At 37.2% G+C, this 16,750-nt stretch overlaps 1 protein-coding gene across 40 annotated transcripts in view; it reads left to right on the top strand.

The window, feature by feature from the left end:
* Positions 1–16,750, top strand: part of CKAP5 (cytoskeleton associated protein 5) — a 102,075-nt gene that overhangs the window by 2,427 nt on the left and 82,898 nt on the right. The gene's annotated exons all lie outside the window — the stretch shown is intronic.

Here is a 16,750-nt window from a genome sequence, read left to right as displayed (position 1 = left end):
ATGTTGCTTACCTTGTTTCTATCAGGGCAGTTGCCTTGACCGCTTGATTTATCTCAAATACTTAAAAGTTACTCTTTTTGGCCTTTTTGTGTGTTCTCTCTGCCTAGAACTTCCCACCTGCTCTACCCTGCCTCAAGCTTGTCTTTGTATATAGGCATCACTCAGGTCTCAAGTCAAATGTCATCTCCTTAAAGAGGCATTTTCCAAGCTCCAATTAGTGTAGCCCTCTTGATCATATTTACCTCACTTTTTTTTTTTAACTTTATAGCTTTTATTGCTATATGATAGGTCATTTATCGTTTGCTTGTATATCGTCCGATTTCCTCACAGAAATGAAAGCAGGGCACGGGAGCTTTTTTTTTTTAAACTGTGAGGTTATTTCAATGCTTCAAGCAGTGCTTAGGACAAATAAGGTGGCCAGAAAATAGTTGTTGGCCAAAACTGACATAGTTTTCTCCGTGTAATAAAGTGTACAACTAACCAGTGTTTCTGTGTCTTTGGATATAGCAATGTCTTAGCAGACTAATTTGGAAAGTCTTCAACTAAGAATCATGGAAAAATGATAGTTTTATGTTTGTGCTGACAGAGAGAAGATAGATCTGGCTTCCCCACTTCGCTGTCTCCCCCCAGTTTTTAAAAATTTACTTTTAAATCTATAGAAGTTTTTAGAGGTATTGTTTAGGTATATAGTAGAATGTTCATGTATTGGAATTTATCTGATGTTTTTCTCATAATTAGACTGGGGTTATGTGTTTTGAGAAGGAGGATGACAGAGAGAATGCCATTTTCACCCCATCATATAAAGGGTACTATCACCATGATTTATGACTTTGATCATCTGGCTGAAGTAATGTTTGTCTGGTTTCTCCACTACAGAGTTACTCTTTTCGAAACCCTTTCTATACTGTGGTCTTTGGAAGGAAGTAATTTTGTACAGCCCACTTATGAAGTGAGGGATTGTGCTCCCTGTCCTTGGGGCGGAATAGCTAGATAATTTATTTGAATTTCTTCTGCATGGGAAATTTGTCTCTCTTTCCCCATTTATTAATTTAGTCAAGGATTTATATCAGTATAAACTGAAGGGTATTTTAAACTTTGAGTTACATTCCAGTACTGCTTTACTATGTTGCTTAAATTGTTCCAGCTTTATCCATCGAGTATTCTTTCACTTGGCTCTTGTTCCCTTTTAACATTCCCACATCTCTGTGTGTGTGTGTTTAATTTAATTTTTTTTTTTAGCACTTCCCGACTTTCTGACACTACAAGATGCAGTAGGCTCATCTTGTATATTTCTTGTCACAGTGCTAGAATTAGTCATTTCTCCTGGATATCCTGGGACCTTTTATTGGAGAATGGTAATAAAAACCAAGATCTGGGCAGTAAGTGTTCTCATTGCTACTGGGGTGTCATTTCTTTTAGGCACTCTCAACTAACAGAACTAACAGGTATATATACTAACTAGTGTGTATAGACATCTATAGATATTCCTATATGTCGCTATCTGTTTCTATACCAAATTAAACAGGAGTTCTATTCAGCTCCAGTAGACATGTTATCTGAATTTTTAATCCATACTCCCATAGAAAACAACTTTATTAACCAGAAGTGCAGGGCTTCCCAAGTGGCTCAGTGGTAAAGAATCCGCCTGCCAAGGAGGAGACATGGGTGGGTCGGGAAGATCCCCTGGAGAATGAGATGGCAACCCACTCCTGTATTCTTGTCTGGGAAATCCCATGGACAGAGGAGCCTGGCAGGCTACAGCCATGGGGTCGCAAAAGAGTCGGACATAACTTAGTGACTAAATAACCCTAATACAGTGCTTATGTCCAGTTCATTTTGCCTTTAGTGTTAAAGTCCGTTCATTTCCAAAGTTGCTTAAGTCAGTTCTTTTTCCCCACCTACTTCAATGAGATGGTTTCACACATTTTATGGGATTCCTCAGTCTCCCAAATGACTTTCTAAAATTAGCATGCATTAAAGTTTACTCTTTATGTTGTAAACTTATATAAGTTTTGACATTTATAATGTTATTTATCCACCATTATACTATCGTAGAGAATAGTTTCACTGCCCTAAAAATCTCTTACAATTCACCTATTCATCCTTTCTCCCTCCCCCACCCTCTGGCAGAGTTGATCTCTTTATTGTCTCCAAAGTTGTGACTCTTCCAGAATGTAATATAATTGGAATCATACACTATGTACCCTTTTCAGACTGACTTCTCTCACTTAGGAGTATCTATTTAAGGTTCTCCCGTGTCTTTTCTTGGCTTGATAGCTCATTTCTTTTTATTACTGAATAAGATTTCATTGTGTGTGTGTACCACAGTTTATCCATTCACCTATTGAAGGATATCTAGGTCACTTCTAGTTTTTGACAATTATGAACAAAGCTGCTATAAACATTTGTGTGTGGCATATGAATTTTCAGTTCTCCTGTGTAAATACCTACAAGTGTGATTGCTGGGCCAGGGGGTAAGACAATGTTTAACTTTGTAAGAAACTGCCAAACTCTTCAAAAGTGGCTATACCATCTTGCGTTTCCACCAGCAATGAATGGGAGTTCTTTTTGCTTCACATCCGTGTCAGCATTTAATTTCACCAGTGTTTTTTTTTTTTTTTTTTTTAATTTTAGCCATTCTAGTAGGTCTGAGGTATCACACTTTTTAAAAATTTTGTTTCTCAAGACATGACTTTTTTGAAGGGTTTTTTTGTTTTTCGTTTTTTTTTTTTTTTACAAAACCTTTAAAAAATAACCTTTTTTATTTTGTAATAATTTCAGATTTACAGAAAAGTTGCTAAGGTATAGCATTCTGTATACCTCTCATCCAATCTCCTCTATTGTTAATCTCCTCTCTGATTCTATGTTATTTATTTACTTTTCTCACTCTGAGCACTTTTCTGGTACAGCAGGATGCTGTACCAATCTAGTATTTTCCCCATGCCAGCTGTAGAATCAGCCCTGGTTCCTTTTGTGAGACTGTGATATTTTTTGATAGAAACTAAGATCTAGATGTGCTTATTTCTGGGGTGTCATTGTTCCGAGGTCCTCTCAGTAAACAGAGCTGGGTATGTATGTATACTAACTCATGCATATGCACACATATATAGTTGTTTTTATTTATTTCTGTCTGTATTGAGCTAAGCATGATTTCATACGGGTCTCTCCAACTTTCGGAGGAGACTCATGTCCCAAACAAATGTCCTCTTGTGGTATGCTTTTTACTGAGCTCTTTCATTTTGCTTCCATAACTTTTTAAGTGCCACAGAAAACATTATCTTCACTTAATTGGTAACAGCAGTTGCTTATTCCTGGAATATGATCTTTGTTCAGAGATGCAAAGTATAAATTCTGACTTTGTTGGAATGGTCAGACATTTTTGGCATAGATATGATGTCAGATAAACCTTGGTGACCTCTGTCTCTTCAAAAGTGATTTTTATTTTATTAAGAGATTAGAACCTTACTTCTTCAATATCTTGATTATATATTTTGTTGTTGTTGTTTAGTTGATCTGTCGTGTCCGACTCTGATCCAATAGACTGTAGCCCACCAGGTTCCTCTGTCCGTGAGATTTTCCAGACAAGAATACTGGAGTGGGTTGCCATCTCCTTCTCCATCTTGATTATGTTTCTTAGAGGTTATTAATTAAAATGAGTTTTAAATTCTTTCTATAAAGATGAAAAAAGTTGAATAGTCTCAAATAGGTCTTGAAAATGTTTGTTTAATCAGTCTTTTTCTTTTTTCAATCGTAAGACTTAAAGTTGCATTTTATTTGTCTGAAAGTTAACTGCCAGGAAATAAACCAAAAAAGTCTTTTTCTGCATTCTAAATTTTATTGACTTCCTTCAAGTAGATCCTGCTCCTTCTTATTCACAGTTTCACCCTGCTTGCTTCTTTAAATCAAGAGCTAAAATTAGATAGCACTGCTACAAGTTAACTAGAAGTGTTAGTTTGATCAGGAAATTTGAGGAAGGAAAGCTACAGAACATTAAAATTCAAAAAAGCCATACTGGAACCACTTGATTTTGACACAGGATTCCCCCATAACTCTTTGTCAGTACATCTCGAGGGTATTGCTACATTGATTGCTCAAATGGATTATCCTGAAAATTTTAAATAATTATCAGTCGATTTTGTTTAAGAAGAGTGTGAAGCTTATGTATTTTCTTAGATTTATTTTACATGGAAAAAAGTTACATAAAATAATCGATATTTCAGGAACAAACCTTTAGCAAACTTGGCTATCTAGAACATCTTATTCTCTAATTCATTTTGCTGTTTTATTTCTTTTATGTATTTATTTGTAGTGTTTGTTTTTCATCATTTCATGTCCTTATTCATTTGCTATATGAAGTCTCTCATTCTTGTGTTTTAGGTATCTTTTTCAGTACTGTAATTCCACACTTTTCTTTTGGCCCTTTCTTATATGACAAAAAAAAAAAAAGTCTCATGAAAACCCCCAGTCCTGAACTAGCATGAGTTCTTCATTTGTGAGTAAAGATCAAATCCCATATCAGAAATCTCTGGGCAGTAAAGGAAAACCGTTTTTTATGCTTTAAAGGACTGCCTGCTTATTTTGACCTACGTTTAATATGGGGAGCTCCTCCAAGTGAAATATGGATAGTCTCCTGAGTAATATAAAATGACATTTACTCATTTGAGAGGTGAAAGTGTTAGTCAGTCAGTCATGTCTGACTCTTTGTGACTGGTCAGGCTCATCTGTCTATGGAATTCTCCAGGCAAGAATACTGGATTGGGTAGCTATTCCCTTCTTCAAGAGATCTTCCTACTCCCCCAGGGGTCAAACCCAGGTCTCCTTCCCGTCAGGGAGGTCAAAAGTCTGATGCTCTACTGATTGAGTTATCCAGGCTTTACTTGTTTAACTTTCAGTAAATCTGCTTTCGATAGAATAAAAAGGAACAGATTGCTTATACACCCAACAAACTGTTTTAGATCAGAGACTTGCCTTACTCGGTCCTAAGAACCCTAAGCTAACTCAGGCCTTTCTTGAACCAGAAGATTAAAATGTGGGTTTGATTAAGTCTGAAGACACCATATTAAAAAGCAGAGACATTACCAACAAATGTCCGTCTAGTCAAAGCTATGGTTTTTCCAGTAGTCATGTGTGGATGTGAGAGTTGGACTATAAAGAAAGCTGAGTGCCGAAGAATTGATGCTTTTGAACTGTGGTGTTGGAGAATGCTCTTGAGAGTCCCTTGGACTACAAGGAGATCCAACCAGTCCATCCTAAAGGAAATCAGTCCTGAATATTCATTGGAAGGACTGATCCTGAAGCTGAGACTCCAATACTTTGGCCACCTGATGTGAAGAACTGACTCATTTGAAAAGACCCTGATTCTGGGAAAGAATGAAGGTGGGAGGAGGAGGGGATGACGAGAGGATGAGGTGGTTGGATGGCATCACCGACTCGATGGACATGAATTTGAGTAAGCTCAGGGAGTTAGTGATGGACAGGGAAGCCTGGTATGCTGCAGTCCATGGGATTGCAAAGGGTCAGACACGACTGAGTGAGTGAACTGAACTGAACTGAAGTCTGTCTAAGATCTCTAAATGACTCTGACATGATGGTTATAATAATAATATAGTAATGATAGCTACTGTTTCTTGAGTGCTTGCTATTTGCCATGATGGGTCTTCCCTGGTGACTCAGATGGTAAAGAATCCACTTGCAATGCAGGAGACCTAGGTTCAGTCCTTGGAGTTGGGAAGATCCCCTGGAGAAGGGGATGGCTACCTACTCTAGTCTTCTTACTTGGAGAATTCCATGGACAGAGAAGCCTGGAGGGCTACAGTCCAAGGAGTCACAAAGAGCTGGACATGACTGAGCAACTAACACACACACACACACACACACACACACACACACACACACACTCTCTCTCTCTCTCTCTCTCTCTCTCTCTCTCTCTCTCTCTCTCTCTCTCTCTCTCTACTACTTCCTTGCCTAAAGTCCCTGGCTTTGTATGATCAGACCCTTTTCAGTCTGCGCTTTTTCTCAGCTTCTGTTTTGGCCACATAAGTGCAATTCTTTCTTTATCTTGCCTAGCTCTTGTCAGCTTTCACCCACACGCTTGAAACATTCTCTTGTTATATCTAGTCATTGTGCCTGTGTGTGGCTAATCACTATTAATTTCATTTAGTTCTCAGCCTAATTATCACTTTCTCAGGGAGACCTTCCCTGACCCTCCAGTCTAGATTAATTGCCTCTGTTACACCCTCATAGTACATTGCCACTGGGCTACTGTATTTCACTTCCTGTACTCAGTATGTAGCTAAGTGCCTAATACAGAGTAACATCTTATGATCTCACGCTACTCTGTATTAGGCACTTAGCTACATACTAAGTGTACTTATGTGGCAGGGGAATCATACAGGTATTTGGAGGTATTCTTAACATATGTAAGGCAAAATCTCATTTTCACTTCAACAGTTCACCATGACAATTAGTTAAATCATGTGAAGCAACTTACTTAGCCTCTATGCCTTAGTTTTCTCATCTGTAAAATGGAATAATAACATCAATCTCAGAGTTATGAGAAAAAAGTGAGTTAATGTATGTGAAGTGCTTAGAATACTGCCTAGCACGTAATGAATGCTCTGGAAATGTGTATTAAATAAGGAACCACATGAAGATGGTACTGTAATGATGGATGATAAAACTGAGACTCAGCTAGTGTGTGACAAAGCAAGTGCTAGAACTCAGATCTAACTCCAACATCCAACGTGACAGTTTTGGTTGAATTTAATTTTGACTAGTTCAGTTCAGTTGCTCAGTCGTGTCCGACTCTTTGTGACCCCATGAACTGCAGCACGCCAGGCCTCCCTGTCCATCACCAACTCCCGGAGTTTACCCAAACCCATGTCCATTGAGTCAGTGATGCCATCCAACCATCTCACCCTCTGTCGTCCCCTTCTCCTCCTGCCCTCAATCTTTCGCAGCATTGGGTTCTTTTCAAATGAGTCAGTTCTTTGCATAAGGTGGCCAAAGTACTGGAGCTTCAGCTTCAACATCAGTCCTTCCAATGAACACCCAGGACTGATGGATTGGTTGGATCTTTTTGCAGTCCAAGGGACTCTCAAGAGTCTTCTGCAACACCATAGTTCAAAAGCATCAGTTCTTCAGTGCTCAGCTTTCTTTATAGTCGAACTCTCACATCCATACATGACTACTGGAAAAACCATAGCCTTGACTAGACGGACCTTTGTTGGCAAAGTAATATCTCTGCTTTTCAATATTCTGTCTAGATTGGTAATGACTTTCCTTCCAAGGAGTAAGCGTCTTTTAATTTCATGGCTGCAGTCACCATCTGCAGTGATTTTGGAGCACCAAAAAATAAAAGTCAGCCACTGTTTCCACTGTTTCCCCATCTATTTGCCATGAAGTGATGGGACCGGATGCCATGATCTTAGTTTTCTGAACGTTGAGCTTTAAGGCAACTTTTTCACTCTCCTCTTTCACTTTCATCAAGAGGCTCTTTAGTTCGTCTTCACTTTCTGCCATAAGGGTGGTGTCATCTGCATATCTGAGGTTATTGATATTTCTCCTGGCAATCTTGATTCCAGCTTGTGCTTCCTCCAGCCCAGCGTTTCTCATAATGTACTCTGCACATAAGTTAAATAAGCAGGGTGACAATATACAATTTTGACTAGAGTGCTCTATAATAAGATTTATTGCAGGCAACTGCTCTCCTGTCATGACTTTACCAAATGAATGATTCTAAAATTAAACTTTCCTTCTTTTAATGGATTTTATAATCAAAAAGTAGGTACTAAGAAAACAGTGACAAAAATCTTCTAAATTTTTGAAATCTGTTACTTAATAATTTTTCACTTTGAAAAAGGGTTTGCTTTAGAATTCTATTATATCATGTTTCCCTTTCACATTTTAAATACATTCAGCATGGAAAATTTTATTTATAAACTCAGAACACATTTATTGTATATTTAAAGAGTTCTATAATTTGATGAAATTGTACTGTTTTAGGAATTATATGTTAGAAGACAAAGCACTCTGCTAGATGCTGGGATAATAAATAAGATTCAGATCTCTCTTTCAAGGGAGATATGATATCCAAAAAATATTAAGGGGAGGAAGTGAGGCTTATGGGATATGTATAGACAGATTCAGCTTCAAGGTGCCAGGCTGGAATTTTAAAGTTTTAGTGCTTTTAAAAACATTTTGATAAAAATATTGAAGCTTGTTGTTGATTAAAATAAAAGACAAGGTTATGTATTAAAATGAAAAGTAAAAATTCTTTAGCTAGTCCCATATACATTCTTCTAAAAGTGGTCATTGTTAACAATTTTCTGTGGATCCATCCAGAAAATTTTTATGTGCTTTCAAACATGTATTAGTTTTCTATGACCACAAATTTGGCAGCCTAAAACAACAATAGTTTACTCTCTCACAGTTCTGGAGTTGAGTATAAAATTTAGGGTGAGTAGGAGTTTGGGGTTAAAATATACACTGTACTATATACATGAGAGATAACCAACAGAGAACTATACTTGTAATAACCTATAATGGAAAAAAATATTTTTTGTACACACACACACACACACACACACACACACACACAATTGAATCCCTTTGCTGTGTGCTTGAAACTAACACAACATTGTAAATCAACAATATTTCAATAAGAATTTTGGAAAAATTGAGGGTGAGGCTTACTGGAGGCTGACACTGAGGCTCGGCCGTGTTCCTCCAGAGGCCCTGGGGAGCTCCCGTTCTTGCCTCTTCAACTTCTGGCAGCTGTCTGTATCCCTTGTCTCATGTCACAACACTCCAGCCTCTTACAGTCTTGCTCTTCTCCATCTTCACATCACCGTCTCCTCTGAGTGTGTCAGCTCTTCATCGGTCTCCCTCTTGTAAGAATACATGTGATTGCATTCAGGGCTCACCCAGATAATCCAAGATGATCTTCCCATCTCAAAATCCTTAATCACATCTGCGAAGAGCCTTTTCCCAAATAAAACAACATTTATAGTTTTCAGGGATTACAGCCCAGTATCTGTGGGGGTCATTATCAGCCTACCACCAATGTGTATGACCCTCTTTTTATACTGTTACTAAACACACAAAAAAGGAGTCAGACTTCATATGCTAGCTTCCAAAACTCTTTTTAAAACTTCATAATAGATTTCTTCCGCATCAGTATTTAAATATTTTCTTTAGTCTTCTTTATCTTTTTTTCTTTAAATACCTACAAAGCATTTTGAACAGACGAGTGTCTCACTTTTTAAAAACTGTAATATTTTTTAAAAAGCATGTAACATAAAAATTACCATCATAATTTTAAACTAATGGTTACATTCAGTTGTTGTGAAACACATCTCAAAACCTTTTTAATCTTGCAGATCTGATACTCTGTATCCATTAAACAACTTTTCTTTACCTCTTTCCCTGGGCCCTGATAACTGCCATTCTACTTTCTGTTGCTATGAATTTTACTAGTTTAGTACTTCCTGTAAGTGGACTCATACAGTATTTGTGTTTTTGTGGCTGGCTTGTTTCACTTAGCATGATATCCTCAAAGTTCATCCATATTGCGGCATATAACAGGATTTCCTTCCTTTTTAAGGCTAATATTCCATTGTATGTATTTACCACGTTTTCCTTACCCATTCACTCATTCTTTAGTGGACATTTGGGTTGCTTCTGTGGCTTGGAACATGTGTGTAAATTTGAGCCCCAGTTTTCAGTTCTTCTGGATATATATATACCCACACTTACACATACACTTAAAAGTGGGGTTACTGGATCATATGATAGTACAATACTCAATTTTTACTTTTTTTGAGCAACCTCCATACTGTTTTCTGCAGCTGTTGCACCATTTTACAATCCCACCAACAGTATACAAGTGTTCCAGTTTCTCTACATTCTTACCGTTTGTTACTTCTGTTTTTTAAAAATTGTTTATTTGATAGTAACCCTTCTATTGGGTTTGAAGAGATAATCCCATTGTGATTTTGACATGCATTTCTCTGATGATTAGTGATGTTGAACATCTTTTCATATGCTTGTTGGCCATTGGTATATCATCTTTGTTGTTCTTGTTCTTGTTCAGTTGCTAAGTTGTGTCCGACTCTTTGCGACCCCGTGGACTGCAGCATACCAGGCTCCCCTATGCTCCATTATCTTCCTGAGTTTGCTCAAATTCATGTCCACTGAGTCAGTGATGCTGTCTAACCATCTCATCCTATGCCCCCACTTCTCTTCTGCCTTCAGTCTTTCCCAGTATCAGAGTCTTTTCCAGTGAGTTGGCTTTGCATCAGTTTCTTTGCATCAGGTGGCCAAAGTATTGGAACTTCAGCGTCAGTCCTTCCAATGAATTTCAATAAATATACAAAATACTCATCTTTGTAGAAACATCTATTTAAGTCTTTTGCCCATTTTTAATTGGATTATTTGGAGTTTTGTTGTGGGAGTTCTTGATATTCTGTGGATATTAACCACTTATCAAATAAATGATTGGTAAATATTTTCTTTCCTTCTGTAGGTTATCTTTTTACTCTGTTTCTTTTGTCCTTTGATACACAAAAGTTTTTAAGTTTGATATAATCCCTATTGGCCCTTTTTGCTTTTGTTGCCTGTGCGTTGGCATCATATCTAAGATACCATTGTACATTCCAGTGTTACAAAGCTTTTCCTCTATGTTTTCTTCTAGGAGTTTTATAGTCTTAGATCTTACATTTAGATTTTTAATGATTTCATATTAGTTTTTGTGTATGATGTAAGATAAGGGTCCACCTTCATTCTTTTGCATGTAGCTATCTGGTTTTTCCCATCATTATTTGTTGAAGAGACCATTCTTTCCCAATTGAGTGGTCTTGACACCCTTGTCAAACAAAGATTGTTTTACCCTATATGCAAGGGTTTATTCCTGGGTTCTCTATGCTGTTCCATTGGTCTTTTGTCTTTCTGCCATTACCACACTGTTGTGATCATTGTGGCTTTTTAATATGCTGTGGAATCAGGAAGAGAGTACTGCAACTTTTTTTTTTCAAAAATATTTTTTACTATTCAGGGTCCTTTGAGATTCCATATGAATTTTAAAATTAATTTTTATATTTTTACAAAAAAATGCTGTTGGAATTTTGATAGATTATGATGAATCTATAGAGTATTTTCAGATATATGGAATCTTAATAATACTAAATCTTACAGGCCACGGATATGGAATGTCTTTTTGTTTGTATCTTCTCTAGTTTCTTTTAGCATTGTTTTATAACTTTCAGTGTACAAATCTCATCTCCTTGGTTAGGTTTATTCCCAAGTATTTTATTCTTTTTGATGTTACTTTTAGTGGAGTTGTTTTCTTAATTTTCTTTTCATATTTTTCATTGGTGTTGTATAAAAACTACTGATTTTTGTGTGTTGGTTTTGTATTCTGCAAAATTCATTCATTTACTGAATTCATTTCTGTTCACAAAATTTATTCATTTACTGAATTCATTTATTCTCACAATTTTCTTTGTTGGAATCTTTTAGGGTTTTCTACATATAAGATTATGTCATATGCAAACAGATGACTCTACTCCTTCCTTTTTGACTTAGATCTCTTTCGTTTCTTCATCTTGCCTAATTTCTCTGCGTACGACTTTTTTCCTGCAAAGAACGTTGATTTTCAATTCTATATTGAATAGGATTGTTAGCACAAGCATCCTTGCCTTGTTCCTACTCTTAGAGGAAAAGCTTTCAGTTTTTCATTCTTGAGTATGATGTTATGTGTGCTCAGTCATGTCTGACTGTTTGTGACCATTTGGACTAGAGCCTGCCAGGCTCCTTTGTACATGGGATTTTTTTAGGCAAGAATACTGGAGTGGATTGCCATTTCCTCCTCCAGAGGATCTTCCTGACTGAGGGATCAAACCTGTGTCTCCTGCATTGCAGACATATTCCTGCAGGCACATTACCTGATGAGCCATTCGGAAAGCACCCCAAGTATATTGCTGCTGCTGCTAAGTCTCTTCAGTTGGGTCCGACTCTGTGCAACCCCGTAGACAGCAGCCCACCAGGCTCCGCCGTCCCCGGGATTCTCCAGGCAAGAATACTGGAGTGGGTTGCCATTTCCTTCTCCAGTGCATGAAAGGGAAAAGTGAAAGTGAAGTCGCTCGGTCGTGTCCGACTCCTAGCAACCCCATGGACTGTAGCCTACCAGGCTCCTCCGTCCCTGGGATTTTCCAGGCAAGAGTAATGGAGTGGGGTGCCATTGCCTTCTCCACCAAGTATATTAGCTGTGGGCTTTTCCTAAATGGCCTTGATTAGGTAGTTTCTTTCCTAGTTTGAGTGTTTTTATCATTGAAGGTGTTAAAACTTGTCAAATGCTTTTTACGGGATCAGTTGAGATGGTCTTGTGGTTTTCATCTTTCATTCTCTTATTGAAGGACAATGTTACCGTGTGCTACATTGATTTTGATATGTTGAGCCATCCTTGTATTCCAGGAGTAAATCCCACTTAGTTGTAGTATACAATTTTTTTAATATGCTTTTGGATTTGGCTTGCTAGTACTTTGTTGAGGGTTTTTGCCCCGTATTTAATAGTGATGTTGGTCTGTAGTTTTCTTAGAGAGTCTTTGTCTGGCTTTGGTAGCAGAGTAATTGTTTCCTCCTACAATGAGCTTGGAAATGTCCCATCCTCTTTAATTTTTTGGACATTTTGGGAGGATTGGTGTTAATTCTTTAAATGTTTAAATGCTTGGTAGAATTCTCCAGTGAAGCCACTCTCTAGGGCTTTTACTGCATTACTTTCAATACCATTCTAATGATGGTTGACAGTGAAAGTTCAGCAGTTGGTGCCCTGAGTACAGGCTATAGGAAGGCCTGCTCTGCACGTGATTCTGATTATGTGATGTCACAAATTGAGATAGATGTGACTAGATGACTTAGTAAGTCTGTTCTCAATACTGAGTGTTAGGAGAAGGAAATTAATTCAAATTTCTGACTTTTTGAATGAATATTTTTACTTTTGACATTACTTTCTTTGCCAGGCATAAGTAGCTGCTAAGTACATTTTTGCTTTTTGAGTGACTTATGTGAATCTCTACATTTTGAATCTGGGGAGAAAATATTTTCTACCAGGGTTATAATGCCTGAAAAAGGAAAAATATAGTGGAACCCATATTTTTGCAAACTATGGTTTTGAATTATCACATTTCTGATACTAGCACAAAGCAAACTGCCATTCCTTTGTTGTCATTTAACCAAGGGCCAAAGGGAATGGGACTGTGAGGTTTTTGCCACTGAAGCAAAAGCACTTTCCACACATCTAACGTAAGCCGCATATATCCTGGTACTGAAAAATTGGGAATTGCAAAAGCCTGCTGTTTATTATATATAAATCATTGTTGTGAAATACCGTTCCATAAAATCTGTTTAATGTGTGAGAATACTAAAGCCCCCAAAGATTAAATGACTTCCATAAGGTTTCATAGCTAATTAAGTAGAGCAGGGATTTGGGGATGTAAAAAGTATCCTCCAAGTTTCTGCCTGAACGCTATAGTTATACGATTTTATTAGCTAGAGGCAGAGCTTTTTTTTTCCCCTTTCATTTTGAAACTCATGGGATATTTAGTATATTTTAAATATAATAAGTCATTTTTGTTCAGTTCAGTCCTTCAGTCATGTCTCACTCTTTTCAACCCCATGGACTGCAGCATGCCAGGTCTCCTTATCCATCACTAACTCCCAGAGTTTACTCAAACTCATGTCCATTGAGTCAGTGATGCCATCCAACCATCTCATCCTCTGTCGTCCCCTTCTCCTCTTGCCTTCAATCTTTCCCAGCATCAGGGTCTTTTCAAATGAGTCAGTTCTTCACATCAGGAGGCCAAAGTATTGGAATTTCAGCTTCAGGATCAGTCCTTCCAATGAATATTCAGGACTGATTTCCTTTAGGATGGACTGGTTGGATCTCCTTGCAGTCCAAGGGACTCTCAAGTGCCTTCTCCAACAGCACAGTTCAAAAGCATCAATTCTTTGGCACTCAGCTTTCTTTATAGTCCAACTCTCACATCCACACATGACTACTGGAAAAACCATAGCTTTGACTAGACAGACATTTGTTGGCAAAGTAGTATCTCTGCTTTTTAATATGCTGTCTAGGTTGTGAACTTTAAAAAAGAAACATTAGTATTCCTACCCCCAGTTTAAGAAATAGATCATGTCAATATCCTGTGCACCCTTCCTTGTCTGCATCTCTACCTCTTCTGCTTTGCTGTTTTCAGGGTATCATCCTCATACTTTTCTTTTACATTTAACTACTAATGTATGTATCCCTACACAGTATATTATTTGGGTTTGAATAATCATAATGTATGTTGTTCAGTAACTAGCTATTTTCTCAGCATGGTTTGTGAAATTATGCGTGTTTTAACTAATAGCTTTCTTCATTTATTTTCACTGCTGTATGATATCTTTTCTGTGAATATATTATAGCTTATTTATTTGTCTCCTATTAATGGATTTTTTAAAAATTGAGATATAATTCACACAGCATAAAATTTATTCTTTTAAAGTGTACAGTGGCTTCCTAATATATTCATATAGTTGTGCAGCCATCACCACTATCTAATGCCAGAACACTTCCATCATCCTGAAGAGAGACCTCATCCCCACTAGTGGTCACTCCCTGTTCCTTGTTTTCCTCCCTGCCCTCCCACCCCTAGCCTTTGGCTCTGCTGCCTGTCTCTGTGCATTTGCTCAACCTGGACATTTCATATCAATGTAATCATATAATACGTGGCCTTTTGTGTCTTGCTTCTTTCACTTAGTACAATGTTTTCAAGGCTAACCCATGTTGTAGGATATATCATTCCTTTTATGGCTGAATAATATTCCATTGAATGGATAGACCACAACCTGTTTTACCCATTTATCAGTTTTTGGATTTGTGGGTTATCTCCACTCTGGGACTATTATGAGTAATGCTGCTGTTAACATTTATATACAAGCTTTTGTGTGGACTTCCAATTCTCTTGGGAATGGGTTGTTAATATGAAATATTTTCCAAATTGGATGTGCCAGTTTACATAACCAGCAGCAGCATGTTGTTGTAATATTGGATACAGTATTTATTTTTTATAATATTTATTTATTTGGCTGTGCTGGGTCTTAGTTATGGCCCCTGGGATCTAGTGCCCTTACCAAGGATCAAACCTGAGCCCCCTGCATTGCCAGTGTGGAGTCTTAGCCACTGACCACCAGGGAAGTCTCTGGACATAGTATTTATAATGAGTTTGCAAACATTTTCTTGTATGCATCCTTTTTGCTTCCTAATCAGGAGAATTATACTTTTGCTAAAGATGTTAAATAATACATGCTATATACATTGTTGAGAAATTTTATTTAGGCTCTGAAAACTCTTGTCTGAATGTTGGGAGTTTGACTGACAGAAGTATACCTAGTAGTACTTTTTGTTAATTCTTATAGCTTATTGATTCAGAAAAAATTACCAGATATGACTACTCTTGGATGGAATTTGAAAGAATAATTTTCATTGATATTTCCCTTTGAAAGTGTTATAAAGTAACATTTAAGATTCATGTCAAGTGATCAGTGATTCTTCATAAATAGAAGACTAATTACAAACGTTTAACACTAAATTGCAGAAAGAACTGATTGTAATTGATAGGTATAAAAATACAGATCCATACTGAAAATCAGTAGTAAGTAATAATGCAGTTACATTTGACTTCTTTTTGTTAGTAGAAGAGCATGAAAGTGTTCAAAGAGACACTTTAGAAACCAATTTGACAGTTACTTATAAAATTAAACATGGACTTACCATATCACCCATCTTTCCCACTCCTGGATATTTGCCCAAGAGAAATGAAAGGTTACGTTCATATAAAAATTTGTAGCAGTTTTGGGGTTTTTTTCTTTTCTTTTTTTTTTGCAATTGCTAAAAACTTTAAACAGTCCACATGTCCTTCAGCTGGTAAATGGATGAACAGAATGTGTTAGATCATATAATGGAATGTTGCTCAGCAGTAAAGTGAACAAACTACTGATATGTGAAAAAATATGGATAATCTCAGTTATACTAAGTGAACAAAGCCAGACTCAAAAGACTACACACTATCTGGTTCTTTTTATGTGACGTTGTGGAAAAAACAAACCTGTAGGAACAGAATACTGATCAGTGATGGTCTGGGGGAGAGGAGTTAATTACCAAGAAGCACAAGAAAATTTGCAGGGCTTGTAGAGGTGTTCTTGACTATGGTGATGGACACATGACTATACTTCTGTCAGAGTGCATAGAACTGTGTACTAAAGAGTGAAGTTTAAACTAACACAACATTGTAAATCAACTCTACTCCAAGAAAGCATTTTTAAAAGTAAATTTTAGTATATGTAAGTTACACCTCAGTAAAGCTGACTTAAAAAGCTCTTGGATTGGAGGACCTCCTCTCCCTCTAATCCTCAGTTAAAGTCTGACAGCTAGGAGGAACTCAGGGAGCGGTCAGTGGGAAGGGGCTATCCATTTGCCTTTCAGTGGAGGAGTGTGATAGAAAAGGCAGACAGTATTTGTTGAACATTATGTGTTTTATTTACTACTTATGTTCAGCAATTCTAGGCACTTTTTAAGTATAATAAACTTAACTCATTTAATTCTCCGAATTAACCCAGTAAGTTAAAAAATTCCTCATTTTACAAATAGAAAACAGAAGCACAAGGAGGTAAGAGTTTTTGTCTAAAACCACACAGCTAATAAATGACA

This window comes from Giraffa tippelskirchi, chromosome 11 (assembly GCF_054371585.1).
Source record: "Giraffa tippelskirchi isolate mGirTip1 chromosome 11, T2T-mGirTip1v1.2.pri, whole genome shotgun sequence".
Lineage (NCBI taxonomy): Eukaryota > Metazoa > Chordata > Mammalia > Artiodactyla > Giraffidae > Giraffa > Giraffa tippelskirchi.
Note: the sequence above shows the minus strand (reverse complement) of the source record. Positions and strands in the feature narration are given on the sequence as shown.